Raw genomic sequence first — 14,440 nt, 5'->3', positions numbered from 1 at the left:
TGTACTTATTAAATGCATAAAGTCAAATCCCTGTGTTATGGACTTATGGCAGCTCAAGACTGGCACAAACATGAGCCAAGCCGCCAAGCAAAATGGAAACCAGGATCCAAAGAAGTGAAAGAAGGCAATATTCATTGATTTCCATTAGGATTATTTCAACATACTAACCCAACCCAACACTTTTACAGAATCAACCAAAGTAGGCTCAAAGAGGCAAGCACCCACTTTCAATCACACAACCTGAGACAGCAGCAACTATCTTCTACATCTCTCCTAGCCAGACAGAACCTACTTAATTATAAAATAAGATGGTGAAACTCGATTTAGAAGATTAACAATAGCAAAGTTTGGCTCTTAGACAAAATGATTGAGGAACTCATCCACTGGAGTGTATTTTACATCAGGATAAAGCTGTGTGGCTTCCACTCCAAATGATGGCTCAATTTCAAAGTTGGTTTGATCTCCCTTCACGAAGATAGAGTGATAAGTTGCTAAGTACACATTAATTGGAGGTGAGGTTTCTGTAAGAACAACAAAAGAAACAAACCAACGTTAAAACACTTGCACCCTTGCCAGCATTTAGTCAAGTAAATATACTTCTATCGCTTCCAAGTTCAAGCAATTCAACTGAGAATTAATGTTGCTGAACATCAAAGAAACTTATTGGTAATTTTGAAACTCCAAGAACCAAATTACACATGCCTCGTATTCATTCCCAAAATCATTAGGATTGCCTTTAGATTTGACGATTTGAAGAACAATTTTTAGTCTAAATTGCTTGATATAAATTAAAGAACAGATGATGATTTAGGTTTTGGACATTTTGCTCAATCAAAAACACTTGCAATATTATGGATTTGAAATGACTGAAGCTGAAGTCCATTGATAAGTTTTCATCAATAGAAAATAATTTGCTATTTCATACCCTATTCAAGTCATTTAAACGAAAATTTGAAATCCAGAACCTCATTTTTAAATACATTTTTTTCAAAACGAACCATAGATTCTTTTCTTTTCCCCTTATAAATCCTAAAATTTATGAAGAAATATTTCTCACTAACCTTTAATGTTCTTTAGAAGTTGTTCCTCTGGAAGATAGATTCTCTTGAGGGTTTTACCAATCTTCATCTCCCACAAAGACACAAGTTCATTGAATGAGCAGATGTTTCCAGGGGGTCTGATGTAGAGAGTTTTGTTCAAGGTTCTTGGATCATCCACAGCTCTGATAGTATAGGTGCCAATGTTCGCTGTTAAAAATTGCTGCAGATTTTTTTAATTAAAGGGGAAAATAAAAATACTTGTCATTCACTTTCCATTTTGTTATATATACAATACATTTTCAACTTTATCCATATACAAAGTGGGGGCCTGCATTGAAAAGTATGAGCAACTTAGGCAATGAGGATGCCTGCCAATTGCTTCACGTCTAGACTAATTTGTACTCCAGTTGCTTCGCGTTAAGACAGAGTCTTTGAGCAATCAATTTTGTCCATATTGCAGTTCAAAAATTAAATCTTGTGAAGTCCTTTAGTCAAGTAGGATTAGGTTGTAGGAAAACAATGTGAATCAAAAGTAAACATTATTACATGTGTTCCATGTCCTTTCCAGAAATCTCTCGAAACTATTGTGATCAAATGACAAGTATGAAGAAAACACATGAAGAAGTTAATTTAATTTCATAATTACAATATGAATGAAAAATGTTCTTGTACCCTTTGGATTTCCATCCCCTAAGATAATGACTCTTTCTCTGGGGGGTCCTGAGGCTCCAGTTTGCGCCAAAGTGGGGAGGTGGAAGCCAGAAAAACAGTTGGAACACACAATGGTGTAAGGAATTTTCTCAGCTGCAACGGTTCGATTAATGTTAGACTTAATGGCAACTATTGTTTTTACAGGATCAACTGCTAGGCAACGATCTGAATCACTTCCAAACTCTGAAGGAAAGAATCTCTGACAATGAAAAGCATTTTCACATTAAGCCATGTAATTCAAGACTTCAACTCTATTCATTTAATCAGGTTAGCACATCGATTGAAATTCATAGTACATAAGAAAAAGTCTATTGGTTTTGGAACCATAATACAACAATGTATACTCATTTTAATGGCTCAAATGATGGGAGGGGAAAATATTACATTATAGGAAAAAAAATTCTCATATTCGGATCATGCTCAAAACAAACGGAAAAAATAAAATAAAATAAGATGAGGGAAAAAAAAGCTCTAAAATTTATGCTTTACATAAGATCAGTCCAATTTTCTTTCTTTCTTATTTAATTATACATGAATCTCAGTAGTCTTTACAATTTTTGAAAGCACACTTAGTGTGTAAAATACTAGTGAATGTTTAGACCTCCAATTACAAAATTACCAACACAAGCTTATACTCAAACAATATATGTGCAGAATGATAAATATAAGCTATACCCAAATATTGCAAACTATTCCAAGCCAAAATTTAATCACAACACAGCCGTAATTAAAAACAAAGAGTAAGGGTTAGAGAGAAGCAAAAGCAAGATAAACTTGCACGTATTTTTGAAGAGGAAATCGAAGAACTCGGTGAAAAACCTCTCTACTGCCCTTCAAGTAGTAAAATGATCCACTAGAAAATCAGTCAGGATACATGAATAGTAATAGATCTTCCAAGCCTAATCTACTCGATGCACCTAAGTCCTCCAAGCTTCTTGCTCTAACAAGGTTACGCTTACCGCACCCCATAATAAGCCTATTGCATCAACAAAAATGAATTAGTTCTCTCTTGAACTGCTTCCCAAACACCAAGAACCTTCTCTCTGATATCAATATGGTAAGGTAAAGATTTGGCTAAAGATCCTCTCAAGGGTATGACAATAAAGAGAGTGAGAGTAGAGGAATTTGAAGAATCAAAGGTATAAGATTGTGGATGAATCAATCTTGTTCTTCTCTGAGGTTTATCTCTCAAAATTCCCCCTAAGAGCTCTCAACATTTCGTGAGTATAAGGACATTTATAGTAGGATATAATAAGGAATGTGAAAAGTCATTTTTTTTGCAAAATAGGGTACACTAACGAGTCACTCGTGACTAGGACAATTCGCGAGTTCCAATCTCCAAATAACACAATAGCCAAAATGTACTTTTTGTCCTGTAATGAGCCAATTGTCCTAACCCTTCAACTTCTTGCATGCTTCACACGTATGCTAGATTCTGATGAGTCACCACTTGCAAGTCAGTCGCGAGGTCCAGTCACAAGAAGCCTCTTGATGCACACACTTGATCAATTCTTCACACTTTCTCACACACAACTCTTACATTATTCCAACCTAAATATAGAGTTTCTAAATGCTGAATTACAAGCACATTTAGCACGGAATAAAGCCAACACATAGTTGAATAAATTCAACTTTACCATTTTACTCAATAGTAAATTACTAAAATAGTGCCCTTCTTTTTCTTTTAATAGTTAATTAAACAGAGTGTCTGATCCTCCATTACAAACTCAACACATGTCTGTATTGTTGGGTTGTATTTGAATATGTATGAAAAAGGTTAATAGAATGCAACACACTGTCTACTATGTAATAAAGACCAGTATCATTGCCTAAAAGATTCATCACCAAGAGAAGAAAATAACAACCAAATACCAAATATATAATCACTAGAACTCTAAAATCAAAATCCACATTTTTTTACTTTAAAAAAAATTAAAAAATTAATATAACAATTAAAAAAAATTAAAATAACAATTAGAAAAGAAATTATTATCTAAAATCAAGGAAGGGTTATTACGCATATTACCTTAACATTACCAGCTTCTTTAATAGCAGCAATGATCTTATCTTGATCGGCCAAATTATAGTGACCAATCGCAGAAATCACCACATTCACCTCCTTTATTGCCCTCACCAAACTCCCATGATCATACAAATCTCCCTGCATATTAAACATGTAACATCATAGCAACATTAACCAAACGACTTGTAGCACGAGTCTGACTTACTTATTATTATTCAAACCGACTATGTTTCCAATAAAGAAATCCAGAGTTTAAAATTCATCTCCTCCATTGCAATTATAGAATCATCAACAACAACAACAACAACAAAAAAAAAAAAAATACTACCATGTCATGATTAGTAAAGAGGGAATTTTTTTTACAAGGGCAGGATTTGATTTGGAACCCAATTCATTCATTATTCTATGACAAAATATTTGACAATTGAGTCAAACTAAAACCAACATTAATACTATTTTTGGATTGCAATCATATGGGGTCCTAGAGATAATAAGTAATCATCGCCTCCACCACGAAAACATGGTCTTATATTACTATAAACGTAAGTAATAACAGTGAAAATGTATGAAAGATGTTGAAGCTTACGTACAAAGACAAAGAAGGCTCCTAAGGTGATTAAATGGTAGATGATTTTGGATTTAGCATGGTTAGAGAGGGAGCGTTCTCGGACAAGAACAAAAGTAGGATGGCCAGCCTTAGCACTGGCTTCAACTATGAATTTTCCAATGTACCCAGTTCCTCCAATGACCAAGATCTTGCTTTTTGCAGCCATTGGAATTGTTTGGAACCCACTTTAATAATATTAAATTACAGACAATATCATAGGGATTCTCAGTAGTAAGAAGACTTTGAGAGGATTGAACTAGGAAGGTGCTGCTTTATATTATAGTTGGAGAGTTTTGTGTTTTGAGTTTTGACCGTTTCTGCTTCTCAACGAGGGAAATTACCTTGTGATTATGATAGTTATTGGTTTGTTGGGGATTGACTAAGCTTTTTTCTTAGTTTATTAGCTAAATTTATTGTGCAAATCTGCGGATGTCACTTTTGTTACAAGTTTGACGTGGCAGATTGTAAGTGATGGATTTTTACAAAAATGATAGATAACAACTCACAATCTACTACATGCCTACATCAAAATTGTGGCAGAAGTTGTGGTTACTTAGAACTCTACTTTAGATACAATCTTTTAAATTAATATTATTTTCCTTCTCTTCTAGTCAAAGATTATTTTTATTTGGGGGAAAAAACCCCTTAAGAAAAAAGAGGAAAAGATTAGCCAACTTATTTTGTCAAATTATTATATTGATCCTTTAACTGGTAGATAAAATTCAATTTGGTCTTACAACGTTTATAACCAACCTAATTTCATCCTTAATTATCCCTGAAACTCTAATAGGACCATTTGATGTGAAACAAGTCATTTCAAATCTTTAAAAAAAAAATAAAAAAATCCTCCTACTGTCACCTTAGATAATCCGATCAATTTGGGTTTGGATGTGTAGTTGATAAAGTGGTTGCTTGGAGTCCAGTTGCATTTTTTTTTTTTTTTTTTTTTTTGCAAAAGTTACAAGGCATAACATGTTTTATGGTAAACAAAGTTGCTTAGTAAGGAAACATTCATGGGCCAATTTTGTGAGGTGTAGTCAACTTTGTAGTGCTACCAATGATGCCTTTCTTATGAACCAGGCACGGTAGACTTGGCAGAACCCGCAGTCCTCATCAGCCAAATTCAAAATGGTAGTAACATAAATTTTTGAACGGATTATTGGTTGCCCCCGGAACCAATCCAAGGTCTCATCCATGGCCCCCTTCTTCCCCATGAGGAGGAAATTAAGGTGGCTAGTTTGATCAATTGATAGGCCAAGCATGTATTGACCCTTGTGATTAATTAGTTGATTAATTACCCAAGTTTATTAATTAATCAAATTAACATGCAATGTACGTGGCAGCACAAACAAATCACCAACTAAAGTATAATGCAGCGGAAAATAAAGTTGACATAATGATTTGTTTACAAATGGGAAAAACCTCCGAGGCCAAAATCTCACCTGGTGATTTTGAGGTCACCACTCCCGAGAATCCACTATTATCAAAACAAGCGATTACAAGTAAAAAAATCTCAGTACTTTATACCAACCTACAGTTGAACCCCAATACCCAATTGGACTTGTTCTGTAGTGTCAATCTTTCCTTGTATTGCACGGCTCCTAGCATGTGACTAACGAAAAGATGCGCAGATCCCAGCACGTGACGTGATCACCAACTTGAGAAGGATGTTGGCTGCAAAGTTCTTCAATTCATCACAGACGAAGATCACGAAGTTCCTTTGTCACAAAACCCTACCGTGTACAAACACAGCAACTTCTTCAAGATGAACTAGGGCAAACTAGGTTTCCGGTCACAATTTGCATAAACAACACTTTACTTCACACTTGCGCAATTTTGTTCTCTGTAACGGCCCTTAAAATAATCCTTATATATGTTTAGGGTTATGAGAAAAGAAAGTCCAAACACATACTCACGGATTGAATGAAAATTAGAACAGAAAATCTGTTTTTCATAAACCTCGATAGATACCCTATCTATCGAGCAACTATCAAGCCTCGGACTAAAACAACTTTTTAAACCTTGATAGATGCTAGCTATCGAGCTAGCTGTTGAGCTAGCTGTTGAGCTTTATTGACTAGCACTTCTTCACTTATTTTTTGGATAGACTTATATGGCTTTAACACTTGAACTTGAAACCTTGTTTCTTGAAGTATTAAACACATCCTAGATCTACCCAATTACAAGTAAAGTGCATTTTGTCAAAAGAGTGGCCAATTGCATAAAATGTTGACATATGTTCCTAACCTAAATCACATATGTCCTAACAATCTCCCCCTTTGGAAATCCATGACAAAACCATAACAAACAAATGAACATATGAGAGAAGTTATAAATCGCTCAACTCATACTCATTTGTTGAATATAATAAAATCTATCCTAACACAAACTTTTAAAAAACTTTGCAAGAAGAGAGTTCATGGCAAGGAAGACTTTGACAATCTGTATTTCTGAAACACTTTAAACAAAACTCATCAAGGCATCTTAGTGTGAGACACGAAAAAAAAAAAAAAAAAAAAAGAAGAAGAAGAAGAAGATTGCATACAATATATAAGAAGCATGTGCATAAAGAGAGAAAAGAAACAACAAATGAAGAGATAGGTGAAAGAACTGTAATAACAACATCAAATGTATATATATACCATCAACAAGTACAAAGTTTGTTATCACAAAGTGATCACAAGATCAAAGGTACATGAACAATGTATCTAAAAGAAAAAGATACATAAGCCCTCACTACATCCTTTAAGAATATAAACACTCCCCCTAACAAAAATCTCCTATACTAACCCTCCTCCTATGAGTATGACTACTTTCATATCCAAAACTACTCCCTCTTTTTGTCACGAGTGACAAAGAATAAGTACATTAAATAGAAATCTCATCATCACTGGGCGAGCTAGCACCAACGTCCTCATCAGCATCATCATTGTCGGAGCCATCATCGCTCTTATCCTCTGAAGCCAATGGAGATGGAGAGGAAGCAACAAAACCACCCATGACAGCCTGTCGTCGTGCGATACGACCAATACGAGTGTTCACCTGACACAACTCATCACTAAGAGTGTCAAGTTGAGCATCCATGCGCACAAGCTATGCCATGATGTCCTCAAGAGTCACCCCACTCGTGGAAGAAGAATGAGTGAAGGTGGATGGAGCGATAGAAGCTGGAGGAATCGTCATCCTAGGCTGCCTCAATCATAGTTGTGCCTCGCTCCGTTTAATAGTAGCAGCGTCTATGGCACACATGACTAAGAAGTGATCCGACTCGGGATAGGAGACAGAAAAATGGCGAATGATCTGCGTGATAGCCGAGGGGAAGATGAGGTTATCACGGGTCATTGTATCCCTATATACATCTATGAGGGAAAGAATGAAATGAGAGGGAAAGTCTATAATAAGATGCTCTAGAAGGGAAAGCAAAAATCGAGCACGTGGCTCTGTGATGGAGTTATAGTAAGACAAAAAATGCAATACAAAAGTCATCACCATTGATGATGCCGAAAAAATCACCAGTGAGTTGCAAGCACTCCTCAAACCAAGGCAATACCTGCAAAAATGAAAATAGAGGACCTAAAAGAGAGCACCGGTGTGGTCCCGGCCAAAAACCCTCCGAAGGTCAAGTTAGAATCTTGTTTCTTCAACCTTAGAATGCCAGAGTTAGGAATATTGTGCGTACCTTCATATCTAGGGTTTCTGGGGTATTTATATTGGGTGGAATTGCCTTTCTTTTAGGATACAACTTCCCCCTCAAGTTCCTTTTCCATATAGGAGCCTTCTCAAACGTGTGTCGCAAGAAGTCCAAGTATGCACGCTTGCGTGGGGATAAAGTAAAGGTTGATTTAAAACATATCAAATGACACACAACCTAGAATCTTCAATTAATTCGTACATGACGGATACTCAGTTAAATTTAACCGTCATGGTCGCGTCACCTACGGTGTCGATCCGTCTACATGCTCTCCGTCCCTTCGAGTTCTATAGGAATACCCGTCTCCTATTTTTATCCCCTTCAGTTGCCCCCTTCAGTCCTTGGATCCGTCTTTGAAACCTGACGGATTCATGGAATGATTAAAAGCAATGTATTGAGAGGGGACGGTCTTAGTATACCATAACGGATGACACGTGGCCTGCATTTCTGACGAAGAACACGTGGTCCTTGGGGATTGGCTATTTCCCCAAAATGAGGCGTCGCTTCGTATCCCGCGCCCTTTGTTCTATAAAAAGCCAGACAATTCACCCTTCATTTTCTCTTCTTATCAAAAATTTGTGAGCAGAGCGCAACCGTCACAGCTATCGTGCCTTCCTGTCGTTCAGCAGATCCGTCCGTCGTTCCTCGTCAAAAACCATCTCGATCCGGTATGTATTCCAAATCTTTCTCCATCTTTCTTTTAATTTCATTGTTTCACATATATGCGATTTCTTTAGATCCGTCGGTGTCTTAGGTTATACCGTCATAAATGTAGGTAATGTCTAGTGCGTCAAGTAACCAGTCGTTTGTCCGCGAGGGGGCGGGCTACGATGAAAAGTTTCCGTCAGGTCCAAGAGATCCTGACACTTCAAGTGAAGAGAGAAATCCGTCCAGTACCTCTTCTTCCCTTGATGGTGGTCTGGAGACGAAGAGTTCAGAGTCGTCCAGTAGTAGCTTGGACGGTGTGGATCTCCCCGTCCAGTCAGTAATCGGCCTAGATGGCCTTAGAGAGTTCGTCATGTTGCCTCTTTGGACGGTAAATGATTTTAGGTCATCTATGACTGAATCTCAACTCAACACACTTAGGACCAAGTACCAAATACCAGACAACATCCATTTACGTCTACCCGAAAAATCCGAAAAATGTTACGATAGGGGGGTAGACGGTGTTGGGATCTACGAGCAAGCTTTAAAGGTGGGACTCTGATTTCCATTAAGTTCACTTCACCATCGCCTTCTTCAGTACCTTGGCCTGTTCGTCACCCAAATCTCTCCAAACGCCTGGAGGGTGTTCATTGGGGTTGAAGTTTTGTATGGGGCAATGTCTGACGGTGCCCGAAGGTTGACGGTGGAAGAATTCTTCCATTGCTATCGTCCAACAGAGATTGTCAAGTCCAAGGGGATGTATAGTTTTGCGGCTAGAAGCCCATTATTGAGGCTCGTCAGTGATACTCCAGACTCAAACAGAGACTGGAAGAGTCGTTATTTCTTTTTGGAAGGGGACGAATGGATGTGTCGTCCAGGAGATAAAACTTACATGCCCGTCGACACAACATGGGGCATAATGCCTCCGTCGGGTATGTATCCCTTTTGTTTTCGTCTAGTCATTCTTCGAAGTTGATTCATTTTTTAAGGTCTAACCGTCTTTGATTGCAACTCGGGACCGTCCACAAGTTAACTTGGAGCAGTGGAGTTTTTTGGAGAAAATTTTTAACATGACAAAACTGCAAGAGAGGACTTGGGCTCAACTCGTCACACTTGATACTCTACACTAGTATTGTGACGGTCCTGATCCTTCACCCTCCGCCCGTCGTTACGATACAAGAGTTAGAAAACGTAAGTTCGTCGAAACTCTATCCGTCTTTCTTCTTCTCTCTCTTTTTTTATCTTACCTGGCCTTTCTCATCCATCTTTGATTTGCAGAGATGGACGCCGCTAATAGGAGAGCCTTCATTAAACAACAGGCAGCGAAGAAAAAAACAGGAGGGGGGTCAAACAAAGGGGATGGTCCCACCTATACCGTCAAAACGAACTCAACATGAAAAAACGGACCGTCCTCCAAAGAAGCAAAAAACCACCCCTGAACCCGTCGTGGCCTTGGAGGCAGAGAAAACACCCGTCAAGCATGGGAAGGGCAAAGGCTTGATGAAGGGTCCAGTACCTTCTGGGGAGAAACCACCCGTTCTCTTTCGGGAGGATTCAAGTTATGCCCTCGAGAAGCTGTCGTCTATCCTGATAACTGACGACTACGCGGACCTCGGCAACCATTCAACAGAGGCAATGGGTGAGACTGGCCTTTTCACCCTTGCACAGGTAACTTTGAATCCGTCTACTAGTTTTGCTAAGTTCTTTCACACCCGTCATTATCATGACATTGTATTTCGCTTCCAGGCCATGGTGATGATGAAAGGGTTATTTGGCCGTTGTCTCAATCATGAGACAACCATGGACCGTCTGAGAAAGAAAAACAAGACGATGGAGGATGAGCTTTACGAACTGAAAACTTACAAGATCAACGTGGACAGAAAGCTCAAATCCTCAGAGCAGGTCAGAAGTGAAGTGGAAAAGGAGAATGGGCATTTGCGCGAGATTTTGACGGACAAGGAGAAGGAGTTGACGGAGACAATGTCCAAACTCCATAATGCAAAAGAGATAGCCGTCCAGGAATATCGCGATTCTGAACTCCTTCTAATGGAGCTTGGGAGCTCCTTTGCTGACGGATTCGATGACGCCATCCGTCAGGTGAAGTCGTCGTATCCTAATCTGGACGTATCCCACATATCCATTGAAGCCCAAGGGCAAACACTTGCACAGTCCATCCGTTCAGAAAGTACAGAGACGAAGTGTTTGCAGTTACTGCTCCAGCTGACGAAGGTGAAGCTCATCCTCCTAGTTAACCAAACGACGGCCAGACGATTGAGAACTCTTCGAAGAATGAATAGTTTCTTCTTTTTTTTTTTTTTCTGTAAAAATTCTTACCGTTGTAAGTGAACTATGTTGAACCGTCATTTGTACAATTTTAACTTATCGTATCATTGCTTGTTGGGTTGCTTTTTATCCGTCGCATATTTCATGCATGTTTATCTTATTTAGATAACTCGTCTTCTGCGAAGAACTTTAGATATCCGTCCTTTATTTAGCTGGACTTTCAGAAGTATTTTTGAAACCCGTCCACTTTGTGGATTTTGAATGTCAATTTCCGTCTTCTTAGGATAATCTATTTATGATAGTTAACTTTCTCATTCCTTCGGGGTAATCCGTCCACTTTGTGGACTTGAATTTTCATTCGTTGGATGAACCGTCCACTTTGTGGACTTGTAAGACTTTCATCCGTTGGATGAACCGTCCACTTTGTGGACTTGTAGGACTTTCATCCCTTTGGGATGAGCCGTCCACTTTGTGGACTTGTATGTTTTCATCCCTTTGGGATGAGCCGTCTACTTTGTGGACTTATAGGTTTTCACCCCTTTGGGATGATCCGTCCACTATGTGGATTTGTAGGTTTTTCATCCTTTAGATAATCCGTCCACTTTGTGGACTTGTAAGATTTTCATCCGTTGGATGAACCGTCCACCTTGTGGACTTGTAGAATTTCCAACAGCATGCATTTCGTATTTTCTAAATAAAAATTCCTCTTATAAGTTCAACAAACCAAATTGTCAAAGAAAACTTAAGTTAAAAAGTAAAAGCCATGACTGTCTAAAATTAAACTGAAAATAAGGCAGTAGGTATCGTCTTATGACTGCTGCACTACTGGTAGTACTTTTTCAGGTGCTGCGTGTTCCAGGGATGGCCCAACTTCCTTCCGTCTAATGTCTCCAAGTAGTACGTTCATTTCCTGTGCCATGAGATGATTCTGTACAGGCCTTCCCAGTTAGGACCCAGCTTTCCTAGGGATGCATCCTTCGTAGCGCCAAGCACTTTTAGTAACACTAGATCTCCAACCTTGAAGTCTCGATGCCGGACCTTTGAGTTGTAGTGTTTTGCCATTATGTCTTGGTACCGCGCTAGTCTCTGGGCTACTGCTGCCCTGACTTCATCGACAAGGTCAAGCTCTAGACGTAATGCTTCAATATTCTTGCTCTCGTCATAGCTTTCCACACGGTAGCTCGTCAATCCCACTTCTACCGGTATGAGGGCCTCTCCCGTTGAAACGGTGTCTCTCCCGTTAGCGTTCTTGCCGTTGTTCTGTACGCCCATAGTACACTTGGTAGTTCGTCTGGCCATATGCCCTTTGCCCCCTCGAGCCGAGTCTTGATAATCTTTAACAAGGACCGGTTCGTGACTTCAACTTGTCCGTTGGCCTGTGGGTGGGCGGGTGACGAGTAGTGATTCTTGATTCCCAGCTGAGAACAAAAGTCTCGGAATACATCGTTGTCGAATTGCTGCCCATTGTCTGAAACGAGCATTCTCGGGATCCCATATCGGCAAATAATACTTCTCCATACAAAGTTGCGAATGTTTTTCTCCTTGATAGTAGCAAGAGCTTCTGCTTCCACCCACTTGGTGAAGTAGTCAATACCAACTACCAAGAACTTCAATTGTCTTACCGCTATTGGAAATGGACCCATGATGTCTAACCCTCATTGCGCGAACGGCCATGGGGCCGTCATAGGTGTGAGTTCCTCCGTTGGCTATCTAATAAGATTGCCAAACCGTTGACACTTATCGCACGCTCTAACGTACATATGGGCATCCTTCTGCATTGTCGGCCAGTAATACCCTACTCGGAGTAGCTTGTGCACCAGAGACCTTGATCCCGAGTGGTTTCCACAAATTCCTTCATGAACTTCCCTCATCACGTAGTCTGCTTCGTCATGGCCCAGGCATCTTAGATATGGTCGGGAGAATCCTCTTTTGTAGAGGATGCCTTTAATCAATATGAATCGGGCAGCCCTAACCTTCAATTTCCTTGCGTCTACCTTACTTTCTGGCAGTTTGCCGTCCTTGAGGTACGCCATAATTGGAACCGTCCAATCGTCCTTAGTGCTTAAATCCTGCATTCGAACGTTATCTAGTAGCGATGAATGTTGGACGAAGGACAATACCTGCTCTGGAGCGATCATGGGTTCGGCCGAAGCAGCCTTTACGAGTCGGTCCGCCTCTTGATTCTCTTCTCTTGGGATCTGAGCTATCGTGAATTGGAGGTCGCTCGTTAGACCCTTCACTTCTCCGAGGTACCTTCTCATTCGTTCATTCCTGTAATCGTAGCTCTCATTAACTTGGTTGGCTACGATTTGAGAATCAGAGTAGACTACTGCCTTCCTGGCCCCGGCCACTATTGCAAGTTCCAATCCTGCCACCAGGGCCTCATACTCTGCTTCGTTATTTGTAGTGGGGAACTCCAGACGGATCATGCATTCAACCTTATCTCCTTCCGGGGTGTGAAGTACAACCCCGACCCCTCCTGCATGCTTATTGGAGGATCCGTCTATGTAAATTCTCCATGTGGGCGTCTCTTCTACCCCCTGCTCGTCAGGTGTAGTGAATTCCGCGATGAAATCTGCCAGTATTTGTCCTTTCAAAGCTATTCATGGCTGGTATTGGATATCGTACTCACTCAGCTCGATAGCCCACAAAGCCATCCGTCCGGCAGTTTCAGGATTGTTCATTGCTCTCCGCAAGGGCTGATCCGTCAGGACTATTATTGTATGTGCTTGAAAATAGGGCTTCAGTTTTCGAGCTGCAGTTACGAGTGCAAAGGCGAGTTTCTCCATCCGTGGGTATCTCTCCTCTGCGCCTTGTAGCGCCCGGCTTACAAAGTACACGGGCTTCTGTATCTTCCCTTCCTCTCTGATGAGAGCCGCACTTACCGCTGCCGATGAGACAGCAAGGTACAGGAACAATTCCTCCCCCGACATGGACGGGCTAAGCAATGGCGGGGCAGAGAGATATGCCTTCAACTCTTCAAATGCCCTTTGGCATTCGTCCGTCCACTCGAAAGATCTTTTTAGCGTTCTGAAGAAAGGGAGACACTTGTCCGTTGCTCTCGATACGAACCTATTTAAGGCTGCTATCTTCCCTGCCAGGCTTTGCACTTCCTTTACCGTCCTCGGAGGAGATAGCTCCATAATCGCTTTCACTTTCTCTGGGTTGACTTCAATGCCCCGTTGGGAAAACATGAATCCTAAGAATTTTCCAGCAGTAACTCCGAATGCGCATTTGCTTGGATTCAGCTTCATTCTATACGTCCGAAGAGTGTCGAATGTCTCCTGGAGGTCCCTCAGATGATCGGACACCTTTGCGCTTTTCACCAACATATCATCCACATAGACCTGGACGTTTCTGCCAATTTGGTGTGCGAACATTTTGTTCATTAATCGTTGATACGTGGCTCCCGCATTCTTGAGCCTGAACGGCATCACCTT

The 14,440-nt window shown here is 40.3% G+C and overlaps 1 pseudogene; it reads right to left on the bottom strand.

Annotated features, from left to right (window-relative positions):
- Nucleotides 1–354: 354 nt before the first annotated feature.
- LOC142644650 (phenylcoumaran benzylic ether reductase Pyrc5-like) lies at nucleotides 355–4,547 on the bottom strand (annotated as a pseudogene).
- Nucleotides 4,548–14,440: the final 9,893 nt, after the last annotated feature.

Source organism: Castanea sativa, chromosome 7 (genome assembly GCF_040712315.1).
Source record: "Castanea sativa cultivar Marrone di Chiusa Pesio chromosome 7, ASM4071231v1".
NCBI lineage: Eukaryota > Viridiplantae > Streptophyta > Magnoliopsida > Fagales > Fagaceae > Castanea > Castanea sativa.
Note: the sequence above shows the minus strand (reverse complement) of the source record. Positions and strands in the feature narration are given on the sequence as shown.